We start from the raw sequence: 17,556 nt of genomic DNA, 5'->3' as shown, positions 1-17,556 counted from the left end.
ACGAACTCCCCTGGGGCCATCAACGATGAGTTGTACATAAGCTCCACAGATGAAGCTTGGAGGTTCTCCTTTGGAGTTGTTCTAATGTCCAATAATACACAGGGCAGCTCATCATCCCAGTTTGGGCCGTCTAACTGAGCAGCCAAGGCTGACTTGAGATGTTGATGAAATCTTTCCACCATTCCATTAACTTGGAGATGATAGGCTTTTATGAAGGATTGTTGCACCAAGCAAGCGAGACAAGGCCGTCCACAGTGAGGAAGTAAGTAAATTGTGGTCCTCTATCTGAAGTAACATGCACTGGTAAACCGTGGAACCCAGGAAGTGAGGAATGCCTGAGCACAAGTGTCTGCAGTAGCATCTACCATAGGCACGATCTCAGGCCATCACGTAAACCTGCCTATTACCCTAAAAAAAACAATGGCATCTTGAAACAGGAAATGGACCAACAATGTCCATGTGGACATAAGCAAAACAATGAGTAACTGCAGGGAAGGACTGCAGTGGTGCCTTAGTACGATGCTGAACTTTTGTTTTCTGGCAGGCAATGCAGGATCTCGCCATTTGTGTAATGTTTTCTTTAAGACCGTGCCACATGAACCTGTCGGAAACCATATGAACGGCCGATCTAATCGGTGGATGTGAGTAGCCATGCACAGAGTTGAATACTCAACGTTTCCATGATTCTGGAACTACTGGATGTGAGTGTCCTATTGATATATCACAGAGGAATAGTTTGCCTTGAACTCCAAACTGGACATCATTCAATCGCAGGTTTGTGATTGCAGTCTGATAAGCATTTGTCTCATGGTTATGTTCTTGGGATGCGAGTGGAGCAGAATGGGACAATGCATCAGGAAATATGTAGTATTTTTATGGAGATTTCTGAAATGAATGATAATTGCCATTGTTATCGAGCTGACCAGGGCTCTGTGACCTTAAAAAATGCAAATATTAAGGGCTTGTGGTCAGTGTACATAGTATAATCTTTGCCCTCCAAAAAATGACGGAAGTGTTGAATAGACAAGTAAATGGCCAAAAGCTCCTTATCAAAAGCACTGTATTTCTTCTCTGCTTCATGAAGATTTTCATTGCCCATTGACATATTGATGAAGTGCACCTCCTACAGCCACACTGCATGCATCTGTAGAAAGGGCGGTGGCTGCATTTAAAACTAGGTACCTGAGATTAGTGATGAGTCAGCAATTTTTTTTGTCTCAAAAAGGCATTGTTTCCCTCTCAAGTCCAATGGATAGTTCTGGTGTTTCTGGGCAGCAAATCAAAAAGAGGTTTCTTGATATGAGCTGCTCCCTGGAGAAACTGACAGTAAAAATTTACCATTACCAAGAATTTCTGCAGGCTTTTAACCATAGCAGGTCATGAGTATTTGGTAATGGCCTCAACTCTGGATGGCAGTGGGATCAAATCTTCCTGAGTAATCCTATGCCCCAAGAAATCAATTGTTTCTTGTCCAAAAATGCATTATCTGGATTGATGGTCTTCTTGAAGATTCTTTATTCTTGAAGATGAATAAAAAGTGTATGAAGATGTTCCAAATGTCCATCCTTGGTTGCACTGGCCACTAAAATGTCATCGAGGTAAAGGAAGACATTGGTCATACCGCGTCCTAAACATCCATCACCCGTTGAAATGATTGAGCGACATTCTTTAATCCGAATGGCATTCATAAAAATTCGAACAATCAAATTGGGGTAATTATTGCTGTTTTTGGAATGTCTTCCGGCTCTACCAGTACTTGGTGATAGCTTTACACCATCTATTTTGGAGAAGATCTTTGCTCCATGCAAATTAGCTGAGAAATATTGAATATGAGGTATCGGATAATGATCCAGGATGATGGCGTCGTTAAGCCGTCTGTAATCTCCACATGGTTGCCAATCTCCATTGTATTTTGGGACCAGATATAATGGAGATACCCAGGGGCTGTTGGACCTTTGAATTATGCCTAGTTCCTCCACATTGGCAATCTCTTCCTTAGCTAAACGCAGCTTCTCTGAAGACAAGCGACGCACTTTAGCATGGATAGGAGAGCCCTTAGTACAAATGTAGTGAGTAACACTGGGCTTTGCAGTCGAGGCAGAAAAGTGTAAAGTAGTAATCTCAGGGAAATCTTCCAACAGCTTGGAGATTTCATCCACTGATTTACTTCATGTTTGGAGGTACAGAGCAGGGGTATAGGCATCTGCCAGAGGAATAGTCTGAAAAGTAGTTCCATCTATTATTCAAAGCCTTTTTAAGTCAATGAAGAATGAATGAGCCCGAAGAAAAGGTTGGGATATTGCTGCTCTAATGAATGGGAAAGTGTAAAGATTATTCTTGAACTTGACATTTATCTTCTTGGTGCCAAAAGTCAGAGTATTGGAACTGTTAACTGCTTGTAGTTGCAGGTATGGGGTAGGATGGTGTGTGGAAATACACTAATTTCTGAACCTGTGCCCACCAGAAATTTTTGCTGGGGCAACTGGTCCCATACATACAGTAGGTTTGCAGGTTTCACGTCAACTGCCGCAGCCCTTACTGGCACTTGGCCTCGGCATTTCCTGCAAATGAGCAGGGTGGAAGGCACTTGAGGGCATTTTCTCCCCAACGTCTGTGATAATAAAGACAAGGTGTCCACAGGCTGCTTGCCCGTTTTGGGGCATTGTCTGTTTGTAGGGAGTGATGTGCTAAGAGCACTAGAGTGCGACACGGGGTAAGGAGTGGAGGGGTTGGTGGCTCTGATTTGTCTTTCCTTGCTAGGCTTTTTAGCCTCTGCTGATACAGCCCTTGGGTCTTCAAATAAACACTTGGATAACAAGAGCCAAATTCATCTGGCATTCACTCTGAAAAGAGCTGCACGAATAACATATTGGGCCTTTCGCCAGCTACCAGGAACAGCACTTCGTCCATTAGTTCTGAAGGGGCGCGATCTCCCAACCCAACAAGATGTAGTAGTTTGGCTGCCCTTTCCCTACGGGACATACCACATACCTGCAATAAAAGTGCATTTAAAATGCCGTACTTGCTGGTACATGGTGGATCCCATATGAAGTCGCCTGGTCCAGGGCACTGACGAGATGGTAATAATGAGTGGTGTCCAACTCAACTTTGAGAAGGTGAAATTGTGCTTCAGCCTGTTGAACCACAGTTCAGGCTCAGCTGCCCAGAAAGGTGGTAGCTTCACAGTAACGGCTGCAGATTCCATGCTTGGCTAGAAATATGTCAGGGCCACCAATTATGGCCACTAGAATCACAGTAGACATGATGAAATAACCAAGCAAGATATTTTTTGAGTGAATCATGTGGATTTACTCTTCAGAATGCACGCAACCTTTTCAAAGTATGAATCATGCACCTGACACGCGTAGACGACATCACGCACTGACATCACAGAGCTGATTTGATACCTTCTGGGAGTTGTAGTGCCGCCACAGAGCCACTATAGTGGTACTGTATTTCGCTACCTCCTATGGATGCTGCTGAGTTACTCTAATATTTCTGTGTTGTCACTACAATCCCAGCATTAGCAGCCTTTCGTATTTCACTATTTATTTGGGAAATGGATATAGAACAAGATGAGATATTGTAGCATCTGCTGTGGCAGCACTACCAAATAAAGAGACATCCACACAAGGTGAGTGTAGAACAAAGACTGACTTTACTGGTTTGAAGTCCCCACGTGTCTGCGCTGGCCCACCCACTTCTGGTGATGTACCCTGCGACTTCTGGAAGTGACGTCATCAGTTCACGGTGTTCTTCTCTGGCTGGCGGGCCACAACGCAAAAGTGGAGGGCTCCTTAGCCTGCACGTGGCGCTAGGCATGGGCTCCTTCTCAGCAGTGAAGGGGAGCCCGTGCCATCTCGGACCAGCCATGTGTTGCGGCAATGCAGCCCATTTACTCGCACAGTCGCTTGGCCTGCTACACCATCCCCCACAGAATCGCCGCCACACTCTGAGTGGTCTGACACAGTCTCTGGGTGGGCTACCTCTGCGCTTGACCCAGGAGTCCAGGGCCAGCAGGTCGGAGTCTAGGTGGGAAACTTTGAGGAGGTCGACTGTGAATCTGTCCTGTTGGCTGCCAATGTCCAATGTGAATGCCATACCGTCTCTCTGCAGTCGCTTGAAGGGGCCTTCATTTGGGCACTGTAGGGGGTCCCTTGCTGTCCTCTGCGTACAAAAAAGTAGTGTGTGGACTGCAGATCTGCTGGAATGTGGCTGGGTGGCGAGCCGTGTCTGGACGGTGGCAGGAGGGGAGGTCGTCCACTCGCTTGCTCTCTCAGCATGTGCAGGACGTCTAACACGCTGGACTACGGGTTTGGGGGGGGGGTTGAAATGTAGGTCCCCTGGGATGGTAAGTGGTGTGCCATGCACCATTTCTGTGGATGACACTGGTAGGTCCTCCTTTGGTGCCGTATCGATCCCGAAGGGTACCCATGGGAACTCGTCCATCCACTTCAGCCTGGTCATTCGGGCTTTCAGCGCGGCCTTAAGGAGGTGGTGGAACCGTTTGACCAGTCCGTTTGCTTGGGGATGGTAGGCTGTTGTATGGTGGACCTGGCTGCCACAGAATTTCACCAGGTTTGACCAGAGGGAGGAGATGAACTGCACTCCTCGGTCTAAAGTGATGTGCGTCGGGACTCTGAAATGCACAACCAGATGGTAAGGAAAGCCCACAGCCATAGTTATTGTCTCTGGCCAGCAGGTGAATCTGTTAATGGTCGTGAACAGAAATCTCACACCTTGGCTCACTGTGAGGGGGCTGACGATGTCGACGTGGACATGATCGAACCTGTGTTGCACTGGCTCAAAAGTCTGTAGGAAACTTTGGAGTTTTGCTGCACCTTTGCATGCTGGCAGCATAAGCAGGTTCGAGCCCACAGGATAATGTCTCGGTGGAATCCATGCCACACGAACTTGTCTGAGAGCAGGCGGACTGTGGAACTTATGGAGGGGGTGAGACAAACCATGGATCTGGTCGAAAACCCGCTGTCGCCAGGTTGCAGTAGAATCAGCCTTGGGGACCAGGTGGAGATGTCATACAGTAAGGTTGGTTCACCTGGTGTGGGGCAGAAGTCTCTGAACTTCAGGCTGGTGATGGCTGTTCGATCTACCTGGATGTCTGTGTCCTCCCTCTGGTCCTTGGTGAGCTGGGCGATGTTGAGCCCACCCGAAGTTTCGGCGATAGTGAACTGGGACAAAGCATCATCTACTATGTTGGCCTTGCTGGCAACATGGTGGATATCTATGGTGAATTCCAATATGTAGGAGAGGTGCCATTGTTGTCTTGCCAACCACAGGTCTGAGACCTTGCTCAGAGCGTAGGTCAACTGTTGATGGTCTGTGTAGGCGGTGAACACTCTTCCCTCTAGCATGTAGTGGAAGTGCTGTATCGCCAGGTACACAGCCAGCAGTTCACAGTCAAATGCACTGTATTTGAGCTTTGCTGTTCGAAGGTGCTTACTGAAGGTGAGGGGTAGCCAGTGTTCGTCGACCCATTGCTCTAGCACCACTCGCACCACTCTGTCTGATGGGTCTGTTGTGAGTGCTGGGGGTGGGGGAGGTAGGGTCTGGGTGGGCCAATACCGTGGCCTTTGCCTGTGATGACTTGGTGGTGTAGAAAGCCTCTGTGGCCTCCAGCATCCTTTGCAGCATCTTGTTGCCAAGTTTGACAAGGGTGAACAGGGGCTACATGAGGGTGGCCACTCCCGAGAGGAAGCAATGGTAGAAGTTGTCCATCCCCAGGATCTTCTGTAGTCCCTTGGTCATGTTTGGCTTAGGGAAGTTCTGAATGGCCTTCACCTTGTCGGGCTGTGGCATGGCGCCCTCTGGGATGATGCGGTGCCCCAGGAAGCCTATCATCTGCAAGCTGAACTGGCATTTGGCTGGGTTCACCATTAGCCCAAACTGCTGCAGCCTGTCAAACTGACAGGTGAGGTGTGTCCTATGGGTGCTGGCATCGGGGCTGGTGTAAGGATGTCGTCTAGATAAATGAAAAAGAAGTTGAGGTCCCTGCTCACCACGCCCATTAGTTGCTAGAATGTCTGGGCCGCGTTTTTGAGTCCGAAAGGCATTCTTATGAATTCAAAGAGTCCGAAGGGTGAGATGATGGCTGTCTTTTGATGTCGCTGGGATGTACCAGGATTTGGTGGTACCCCTTCACAAGGTCCACCTTGGAGAATACCCTGCAGTCCTGTAGTCTTGTGGCGAAATTCTGGATGTGTGAGATGGGGTACCTGTCCGGGATTGTTGCCCCATTTAGACATCGGTAGTTGCTGCACAGATGCCACCCGCCAGAGCTTTTCTGCACCATATGGAGTGGGAAGGCCATGGGCTGTTGGAACAGCGGGCAATCCCCAACACCTTCATGGCAGCAAACTTGGCCTTGGCTTGTTTGTGCTTTTCTGGTGTGAGGTGCCAGGCTCATGCATGCACCGAGGTGGGGGGGGGGGGGGGGCAGTAGTCTCCATGTGGTGCTCCCTGCCATATGGCAGGTTGGAGTCATGGAAGTTCGCTGCCAATAGAGCTGGGTATTTGGCCAGTAGGGAGGTGTACTTGTCTTGGTCCAGGGTGTGGATTCCCAGTGGTTGGTGAGCCCGGAGGAAATCCATTCCAAGAAGCGCTTGTCCCACAGCCGCGATGATGCACTCACACTGAAAAATAGCATCTGCAACGTGGATGGTGACCAGGTGAATGCCGTAGCTGGGAATGGAGGACCTGTTGGCCACTTGCAGGGGAAGCCTTTGCTGTTGTTTCTCGCCTCAAAGTACATGGGCAGTATGAGGCTAATCTCCGCGCCGATATCGATGAGGAAATCCCTCTTGGTCCTCTAGTCTCTGAGGTAGAGTAGGCCTTTCTGTGTGCCTTCCACTGAGGCCTCTATCGACAGGTGGCCAGCCTGTTTACTGCTGCTGTGTTGATTTTGGTGGTGGGGTACAAGCACGGGGGTGGGGGGGGGGGGCGTGCACCGCCAGGCGCTCTTGCCCAATCAGCAGTGGTAGATACAGTAGTCGCTCTTCTTCTCCGCACTCCCTTTGCGTTGCACTGTGCCGCAGCTACCGTTGGTGTTTCTGTTGGGCTGGACGGGGTGGTGGCCTATCTGCCTCCTTGGATATGAGGTGTGGGGCACTGAAATTCATGTCTGAGAGTGCTGAGGATACATGCACTGGTAATTTCGAGAGGAATAGGGCCTCGAATAGGAAACAGTCTGTGTGCCCGTCTGCCAGGGCTGCCATCTTGTGCATGAGCTCGGAGGGGTTGGTGTCGCCCAGCCCTGCATGTTGAGGATTCTGATGGTGTGCTCATGCCGGCTGAGCTCTATGGTATCGAGGAGTAAAACATTGAAACTGCTCGTACTTGTGCTCCATTGGTGGGTTTTCTATGAATCAGCTTACTTTTGCAGCTGTGGCGGTGTCTAGGGTGCTGACAACGTGCCAAAACTTGGTGTCCTCTGAAAGGATTCCCCTGATGTGGAATTGTGACTCAGCCAGCTGAAGCCAGTTCCCGGGCTGGCTTGCCCAAATAGGTGGGAGATTTACATCCACCACGTTGGTCGCAGGCGCTGCAACTGTGGATTCAGCCAGTTGCTGCATTTTCTTATGATCAATGCTGGTTCCAAAACGTTGGAATCGGCCACTTCCGATGACGTACCCTCCGACTTCCAGAAGTGACATCGTCGTGTTACGGTGTTGCTCTCTGGCCAGCTGGCTGCTACCTGGAAGTCAAGGGCTCCTTAACCACACATGGCACTAGGCGTGGGCTCCTTCTTGGCAGTGAAGGAGAGCCAATGCCATCTTGGACAGGCCGCGAGTTGTGGTGATTCGGCTCATTTACTTGCGTGGTCACTCGGCGTGCTACAATATGACGGTTTCTGAAGCCCAAGGCACTTTATTGAGGAAGAAATTATGGTCTTCCATTGTTGATCTTGTGACATGTGATCCAAAAGTACATCAGACGATCTTTGTTGTTAGATTTGGGATTATATGCCAACCCCCACCATTCCACATACTGATCAAGCAACAAAAGCAGATAGCCATTAAAGCTGATTGTGCTAACATATATCTATATGAAAATAGGCTTTGAAGGCAAAACAGACAAATGCCATAACCTCCCTCAGCAACTCCTGCGATGGCATCTGCAAACCAGGACCACTGCACTGCTCCCAGACTTGAGCTCCTGAAGGTCAGCAACATGAGCATTCCAGCAAGTTCAGCCTTTCACTGGTTAAGTTGAAACTATCTGGGGGATGCATCATTGGATAACTGAGAGAATTCATAAATATATTTAAAGAGTCACAATGTGATAATGGTAGATAACAAATATTATGGTGTAAATTATTATTTAAACATTTAAAATCATTTTGTAGCGGCTACTACAGTAGAGCTACTAAAGAAATACAAACACACACCAGAGTAATCAACTTGATTGTTTTATTGAAGCTTTACAAGTGGCTTTTATTTCCTGCCTGTCCTGGGCTCCACAGGACAAGGTGAGACCTTGTTAAGAGACAGCTGCTGGTTCACGGGACCAGCAGGTTTAAACTGAGACTTGTTAACGTCCCGTGCCTTTCAGCAGGAGACCCAGCTGATCAACATGCTGTCCCTCGGCACTCAGTACTGCTAGCACGCCAGTGCATTGCACTGATGGTGGGGGATCACATTACCGCGCTAAGCGCCCACTCGGCCTGCTACACAGCCACTACAATTTCAGATTTATCCATTCTGTTCCTTTAGAGCATGTTATGTACTTAGAGTCTGGAAATATTTAGTCATTTCAGAGCTGACCAGTTTTTTTTTAGGGCAATTATGTACTTGAAGTGTCCGGAAGCCATGGATCAGACTGGAAGTACCAATGTGCATTGTGAAAAGCCCAGTACAATGGGTGCTAATAATTTAACCTGCCAACGATTCTGGGAATATTTGAAGTAGTTATATAACTTTTTTTAGAATACAGAACTAATTGACCCAAAATGGTTCTGACCTCAAGGCTTTTTTTCCTGCTCCATTATTTCCTTGCTCTCAATCTTCATCATTCAAGGGGAAGTGTTCTTGCTATTCTTCCTTATCCACTTTCCTTTGCATAATATAGTTCTATAAAATGCAGGTGTAAATGTAATGAGCCATGTCTGATATATCTAGGAAAATTGTTTTGAAGGCTGTTTGGCTGTAAGATGAAAGTAACTTGGTTTACAGAACTCACAAATACATTTCTACCCAAGGCCTCTAAAGAATAATAGAATTTATGGCAAATATGTAATCGCTGTTCAGATATCGATGATAACTCTTTGTTTATATTGGCATTACATAAAACCAAAACAAATAGAACCTTGAGGACAATTTGAATGGCAATTAATTGATTCTTCAAATTACCTTGGATTTTGAGCTCTCAAGCAATCATGGTTTGAATGACTATATAAAGAATGAAAATATAATTTTGTTTAATTTGTCATTGTCATGGTCTCAGTTGGATAGATCATGCACATCATGTCAGTGGCATGCCCAACACCAGACTCCTGAAACAAGCTCTTTTCCAAACTTTGTCACAAGAGGAGATTATCAGGCAGATACAAGGATATACTCAAAGCTTCAATGACAAAATGTAACATCACCAGACTGATTTCTGGAAGCATTGGTCCATGACCATTCAAAGTGGAGGAGTGTTCAAGGTGGCATAAAGAATCCTGCAGCCATTGTACCAGGTGCACACAGAAACTCAGGGCAAGTGGTGGGAAAAGCATCACCCCACAAAATACCTAGTCCTTCACCCCATCTGTGGCAGAGTCTGGAGTTTCTACATTGGTCCTATCAGCCTCTTCTAAACCTACAAAAGTGGAGAAGCAAACATCTGTATATTAAAATTAAAAAATACAAAATGACTTCATAGTTATGGATTGTTGGCTGTTTGCACGGTGGGGGTGTTGATTTTAAACTACAAAATTTTTCAAATATAATTTTATCTTGGGAATATCAATAGATAATCCATCAAAAATTTCGGCAATGCACAATTGTAGAAAAATGCTAAGGTCACAGGGACAAAGCAGGGACTGATAAGTTATTGAGAAAACCATTGAAACAGATGTGCATAATTTATTCTCAGGATTACAGTACACCAAAATGGACTGGAGAAATATGCATAGTAGAATTGCCCAGGGTAAATTCTCTTGGTGAGTTTGATTTCAGTGTGCTCTACAATTCAAAGGTGCAATGAACTGAAGAGGATAGAAATACAGTACATTTCAATGAGAGTAGTCAAGTAGGTGGAAGATTAAATTTAATGCTGAGAAATGTGAAGTGTTACATTTTGATAGAATGAATGAGAAGAGGCTAATATAAACTTGCATGCGTGATTCTGAAAGGGGTAGAGAATAAGGCAATTTAAATGGATGGATGTGCATTAATTTGTTGGAACAGTGACAAGTTGAAAGAGGTAACAAAGTCCATGCTTGATCCTGGGCTTCATTCAATCATTCATATAAGGATAAGGATATCACAATGAATCTTTATTGAGCACATTAAAATGTTATCTCCATTACTTGGTGCCACCCTTCAGAAAGGGTGTGAATGCTTGAAAGAAGAGATTTATTCAAATTAATACAGGAACGTGAGAGTTGTGGTATATCGATAAACTGTGATTGTTCTCTTTGAAACAGAAGATTATGAAGGGATAAGATAGAGTTAAGATCATAAAAGGAATTAACAGGGTGGAAGGTGAGAAATTGTTTCCATTCTCTGAGGTCAAGAACCAGGGCCATGGAAGTGGTTGGCAAAGGAACAAAAGCAATGTGAGGAAAACCTTGTTTATTGCAGGATTATGATATATTTGGAAAGGCATGGTCAGATTAGGGACAGTTTGTATATGGATTTGTGTAAGGTTTGATTGAGTTTTTGAGGCATTGGATTATTTCCTCAACTTTGGCACAAACCACTACAGGCACTGCATTCAAACGAGCTGTGCGACTTAGGGTTCTGACTCATCAACCCAACGCTTTGATCCTGAATGGAATCCCAAATGGAAATGTGTGTGGGTGGGGGGCTGAGTCGAGTCCTGGCAACTGCTTCCAAACACGACGGATGCAACGTTGATTCAGGCGCGTCAATCTACACTTTCCAGGAACTTCAAGATTCTTCAGAAATCTGCAGAAGTCCGCAGGAAAACGTGTGAACGGGTTTGCACATTTTCTTGCTGGAATCGCTGTGGAACTTCTCACGAGCTCGGGAGTATTTCAATACCCCCGCCGAGCCCTTTCGGAGAGGGGGGCTTTCAATATTGTCAGTTATTTCGGGAAGTAAGAGAGTGTCCTGTCCGGAATTTGGTCAACCAAGCAGTGCAACTCAAAGTCCCCTGGTCACCACCTCAGAAACGCTCTGGTTCCTGAAATAGCTGGGCAAGTTGTGGTTGGATGTGGCCATGTGGAGGGGTGGAGAGGGAGATGAAGTGCCTCAACCAACCCCAACCTTTGGATTGTCGCCAGCCATCCAGCAGGAGGGGGGGGGGGGAAGAGGAGGGGGGAGGGGGGAAGGGAGGGGGGGGGAAGGGAGGGGAGGGAGGGGGGGGGAAGGGAGGGGAGGGAGGGGGGGGGAAGGGAGGGGAGGGAGGGGGGGGGAAGGGAGGGGAGGGAGGGGGGGGGAAGGGAGGGGAGGGAGGGGGGGGGAAGGGAGGGGAGGGAGGGGGGGGGAAGGGAGGGGAGGGAGGGGGGGGGGAAGGGAGGGGAGGGAGGGGGGGGGGAAGGGAGGGGAGGGAGGGGGGGGGGAAGGGAGGGGAGGGAGGGGGGGGGGAAGGGAGGGGAGGGAGGGGGGGGGAAGGGAGGGGAGGGAGGGGGGGGGAAGGGAGGGGAGGGAGGGGGGGGGAAGGGAGGGGAGGGAGGGGGGGGGAGGGTCCCATTTGAGAGCAAGTAACTCGACGGTAAAGTGCAAAATCATCTTTCGGTGCGCTGGATAGCGTGCAGAAATGGGAATGAAGGACCATCGACCATAACGCAATGTAAAGCATCAGTATGGAAATAAAACGAACTCCACAAAACACTCTGCTGCCACCCACCCCGATATTCCCCAAATCATCTCCCTTGAGAACAAAACGTTGGAAATGCATAGATTTCATGTAGGAACTAGAGTAATATGGTAAAGAACACAAGCAGAGCGTGACCGTCTGGGGAAGGGTGTGGAAATAACATGAGCAAATGCGAGAGGAGTAACGGGATCTAAAGTAAATGGGAAGTGCGGGAGCAAGTCTGTGCTGGTGTGGGGGGAAGAAGAGGGAAGCGCTGGATTTGCTGAGCCCGCGAGGGCGACGGATCCGCAATCGGTGAAGCCGGCGGCTGAATGAGCCGCAGCGACTGGTCTTCCCCGGCAATGAGAACGCGCCGCCGGCCGCCGCACGACTCCTGCTCGTGATCTGCAAGATCTTGGTTGCGGCATCGAGCGGGCCCTGTCCCCCACAGCTGGCCCCAGCTCCCGGGCCGTGCAGGTGAGAGACCCGCCGGTCCAAACTCCCGCCAACATGGCCGCCCAGCCGTCGCGCTCACACCGCCTTCCCCCGGCCCCAAGCTCCCAGACAAGCAGGGAGCGCCGCCGCTTCGCAGCTGCATCGTCGCCCCTCCTTCCGCTGCTCGCCTCCTCGGCCGAGAGGAGGCGGCGGCGGCTGGAGAGAGAGAGAGAGAGAGGGGGAGGTGGGAGGAAGGAAGACGATTCGCTGCCCCCAGCACAGGTAGGGTACGCGAGCTGTAGGTCTCCCGCGGCCTGGGACCCGCCTTCCCCCTGACCCTCCCTCGGCGTGTGTGTATGGGAGAGTAGCAGCCGGGGGCATTGCTTGGAGGAGTTTCTCCCTCCTTCCCTCGGGACAAACTTGCCTCGTCTTAATGTTATTCCCATCCCGCAGAAGGCGCCGGCCGATTTAATTTGCTCTCACGCACTGAGGTGAATTGTTCACCCTTTCCACTTGAACCACTGCAACGGGGAGAACAATGTTGGCTCCTGTTGCGATGCTCCTCACGGGATGAGGGTGGAGGGGTTGGCGAGGAATTTGGACCGTGCCCAGTGAAAGTAAGTGTGACTTGGAGCTCATGACTATTCAGACTCCAAGGTTCATGGAAGGGGTGGGGCGAGAGTTTTTGTTGCCTGGTGTGGGATTTAATCTGGTGGTGAGGTGTTCACACCCCTGTGCTCTGAAACGGCTTAGTTTTTAAAGTTTAAAATCCTTCTGAGTAATTGGAGGGGGGTTAATGCGAGATTTTGCAGTTCACAACAAACTGGATTAAAGATGAAGTTGTAAGTCGCTTGAGTTTGCGGTCCACATTAAACTGCATTCCGTTTTCCGACCAATCTCCAACGGGTCAGCATGTGCTTTGGAGGAACGGAATGTTTTGCATTTTACTTTGTCCCAGTTGAACTCCGCATTTGGAGATGGACAGAAAACCGTCATTGAGACGTTTCCCAAATCGGTGTTTAATGGGACGCTATTTGGACAAAAGGTGTGAAGTATCCAAACAGAACAGCGGATTTGGACGCGTCCGCTCACTTTTCTCATTCGGCTCGATGGTGGTACCTCATTCGGAAACCCCCGCTGGGCTTGATTTGTGAACTCGCACGACGTTGCAGGAGTGTATCCTTCTCGGTGTATCCGATTTCAGAGGTGCGCTGCGCTCCAGCGCATGGCTCCAGGCCAGGAAAGTGATGCACATTCACGTGATGCATTGTCTCTGCTGGTGGCTGGTGAATCATGATCACTGCACTTACTGAAAGAAAGTGATGTCTAGCTATTAAACTTGGAGAAAAGCGTGATGATCAGTGCCTTGCATTAATGGGTTAGAAGTTGAAAGCCAGAAATACACCTGATCATTTTCGAAAATAAGCAGGGAATTGTGGATAAAACCCACTTGTGAAAGAGCTCTATTTCACTTTTATTGTTGGAAGCAGGTATTTGATGCATTTATAAAGTAGTCCTCTGGTTACGAGGTAGACAAGTGAAATTTAATGACCACATTAATGACCACGTCCCTCTAGGCCCCGGGTCAGCCACTCCACCTCCACATTCATGCCACAGCCAAAAACATGGATTTGCCATTCAGACTTCCCTGCTGATAGACTGATTATCGGCTAGTTGGCTGAAGTCATTCATTGGCTTTTGTCTTTGTTGTGGATCACAACTGATCTTGATTTGCTGTAGCTCGCTGAAAGTAGCTTTATAGAAGTTGGACCTAAACTATAGGTGCAGAAGTTGACCAGTCAGCCATTTGAGCCTGCAACACCATTCAATACAATCATGACTGATCTTGTGACCTCAGTACCCTTTTCCTGCTTTATTTACACACCCTTGATCGCTTTAGTTAAAAGGGCCAGAGCGAACTTCCTATCTATATCTAATGAACTGACCTCAACAACTTTCTGTACTAAGAAGCTCAACAAGTTCTGAATTCCTGATTGAAGGAGTTTCTCCTCATCTCAGTCCTAAATATTTCACATTAGACAGTGACCTCTTATCCTGGACTTTCCCAACATTGGGAAGGTTCATCCTGTCTTGTCCAGTCTTAATTTTATACATCTCCATGAGATTCCCTCTATTCCAAATTCCAATGAGTATAATCCTTGAGCAGTGGTTTTCAAACTTTTCTTTCCATTCACATACCACTTTAAGTGATTGCAGTGTTCTGTGATTAGTAAGGGATTACTTAAAGTGGTATGTGGGTGGAAAGAAAAAGTTTGAAAACTACTATTTTAATTGTATCTAATTGACTTGTTATGTGCACGGTTTCATAACTCCAAAGGAAATGGGCCAATGACGTTTTCTTCAAGCAAAATATTTAAGTAGCAATTGGGGTCTTGAGCAGTGGTTCTCAACCTTTTTTTTCACCACTCCCCCCCCCACCCCAACGAGTAATCCCTAACTCATCAAGGAGCACCTATGTCATAGGGATTACTTAAAGTGGTATGTGAGTGGAAAGAAAAAGTTTGAAAACAACTGCCTTAAAGTATCCAGCCTTTCTTCATAAGCGAGTCGTACCATCTCAGAAATAAACTTGGTGAACCTTTGTTGCATTCCCTCAATAGCCATCCCTTCGTCAAATTCAGAGACCAAAACTCTGCACAACACTGAAGGTGTGGCTTCACTGAGGCTCCACAGAACTACAGCAAGATCCTTCTGCTTCTCAATTCAAAACCTCTCAGAATAAAGGCCGATATGCCATTTTTTTTCCTTAACTGCCTGCTGTACCTATTCTATCTTCAATGACCGATGAACCATATCAACAAGGTCTTACTGCATTCCCCCTCCATTTTCTTAATTTGTCACCATGTGATATAATAATTTACCTGTCTGTTATTGCTACTAAAGTGGATAACCTCATATTTACTTACATTATACTGGCTGATGCATTTGCCCACTTTCGTAATCTGTCTAAGTCACCCTGCAGCTTCTTGGAATCTTCCTCACAGCTGTACTCCCACTCAGTTTTGTGTCATCTGCAAACTTAAGAGTCATTACATTTAATTCCTTTAGCTAGATCATTAATGTATTTTGTAAATAGCAGGGGTTCCAGCATTGAACCTTGTGGCACCCTGCTAATAACTGAAAAGGACCCATTTATTTCCACTTTATGCCTGCCAAACATTTTTCTCTCGTGTCAATAGCTCACGTCTACAACATGATCTCTAATTTTGCATACCAATCTCTCGTGAGGGGCCTTACCAAAAGCACCACTTCAACTTGTTCACCATTGTTCACTCTTCAGGTTCCATCACAAAAGAAAATAAAAGATTTGTCAAGCATGATTTCCCTTTCTTAAATCTATGCTGACTTGGACTAATCCAGTCACTCATCTGCAAATGTGCAGCAATTCTTTGGCTTGGCTTCGCGGATGAAGATTAATGGAGGGGTAATGTCCACGTCAGCTGCAGGCTCGTTTGTGGCTGACAAGTCCGATGCGGGACAGTCAGACACGGTTGCAAGGGAAAATTGGTTGGTTGGGCTTGGGTGTTGGGTTTTTCCTCCTTTGTCTTTTGTCAGTGAGGTGGGCTCTGCAGTCTTCTTCAAAGGAGGTTGCTGCCCGCCGAACTGTGAGGCGCCAAGATGCGCGGTTTGAGGCGATATCAGCCCACTGGCGGTGGTCAATGTCGCAGGCACCAAGAGATTTCTTTAAGCAGTCCTTGTACCTCTTCTTTGGTGCACCTCTGTCTCAGTGGCCAGTGGAGAGCTCGCCATAGAACACGATCTTGGGAAGGCGATGGTCCTCCATTCTGGAGACGTGACCTACCCAGCTCAGTTGGATCTTCAGCAGCATGGATTCGATGCTGTCGGCCTCTGCCATCTCGAGTACTTTGATGTTGGTGATGAAGTCGCTCCAATGAATGTTGAGGATGGAGCGGAGACAAGGCTGGTGGAATTGTTCTAGGTGCTGTAGGTGATGCCGGTAGATGACCCATGATTCGGAGCTGAACAGGAGTGTGGGTATGACAACGGCTCTGTATACGCTAATCTTTGTGAGGTTTTTCGGTTGGTTGTCTTTCCATTCTCTTTTGTGTAGTCTTCCAAAGGCGCTATTTGCCTTGGCAAGTCTGTTGTCTATCTCATTGTCTTCTTTAATAACTGACTGCATTTTCCCCACGATTGAAGTCTGGCTAAGTAGTTAATAATTCCTTGGTTTCTCTTTTCCCCACTTAAAAAATGGTGTCACATTGGTGACTGTCTCATCTAAAGTGACTGATATAGAATACAGAGAATATTGGAAAAATTCATTGGTGTATTCTTAATTCTTTTTCAATCTTTTTATTGATTTTAACATGTGCAAAATACATTGGTACATAAGATAATAAAGCAAATTAATAATGAGTAACAAATATCAAATAACAACAAAGTACATATGAACCTGTTATTGATTAGAAAAAAAGAAAAAAAATTCTCCACTAAGAATCAAACCCTACCCTATGAGGGCTGCTGGCCAGGTTAAGAAGTCCACTACTACCAATAATAACAATAAGGTTTAAAAAAAACCCTAAAATCCACAAGTTTTGAAAGTAATTGAGGAAAAAGGCCTCATTGGTGCATTCACTATCTCTAGAGCTAGCTCTTTAAGTATTTTGTGATGCATACTATCATGCCCTGGGATTTATCGAATTCCAATGTCATCAATTTATCTCATACAATTTCATGACGGATAACAATTTCCTCCTTTGTGCTCATTCCTTGCTCCCTGAGCATTCTCGGAATGTTATTTGTATCTTGTTTGGTGAAAACAGAATTTATTCTACTGATCTGTCATCTCTTTGTTTTCAAAATGAATACCTTTGATTTGACTGCAAGGGATTGACATTTGTTTTAACTCGTTTTGCAGTCAGTTTTTGTTTTCCCTGCAAATTTCCTCTTGTACTCCATTTCCCCCTTCTAATTTGTCTTACTCTGAATTCTAAATTTCTTCCAGTCGTCAAGTTGTCTCCTTAGCCAATTTACATGCCCTTTTTTGGTTTTAATGTTATCCCTGATTTCCCTTGTGAGCTGAAGGGTTTATTACATAAACCATATACAATGTACGGATGCAGCAACATTCTCATTTGTTGCAGCTGAACAGATACC

At 46.9% G+C, this 17,556-nt stretch overlaps 1 long non-coding RNA gene across 2 annotated transcripts in view; it reads right to left on the bottom strand.

Moving 5' to 3' along the window:
* Nucleotides 1-13,777, bottom strand: part of LOC138736667 (uncharacterized) — a 65,440-nt gene extending 51,663 nt beyond the window's left edge. For both annotated transcript variants that reach the window (XR_011340484.1, XR_011340483.1), the window contains exon 1: nt 13,510-13,777. This is a non-coding gene — a long non-coding RNA (uncharacterized lncRNA). The remainder of the gene's footprint in view (nt 1-13,509) is intronic.
* Between the last annotated feature and the right edge of the window lie 3,779 nt (nt 13,778-17,556).

Source organism: Narcine bancroftii, chromosome 6, assembly GCF_036971445.1.
Source record: "Narcine bancroftii isolate sNarBan1 chromosome 6, sNarBan1.hap1, whole genome shotgun sequence".
Lineage (NCBI taxonomy): Eukaryota > Metazoa > Chordata > Chondrichthyes > Torpediniformes > Narcinidae > Narcine > Narcine bancroftii.
This window is presented reverse-complemented; position numbering and strand designations above follow the sequence as displayed.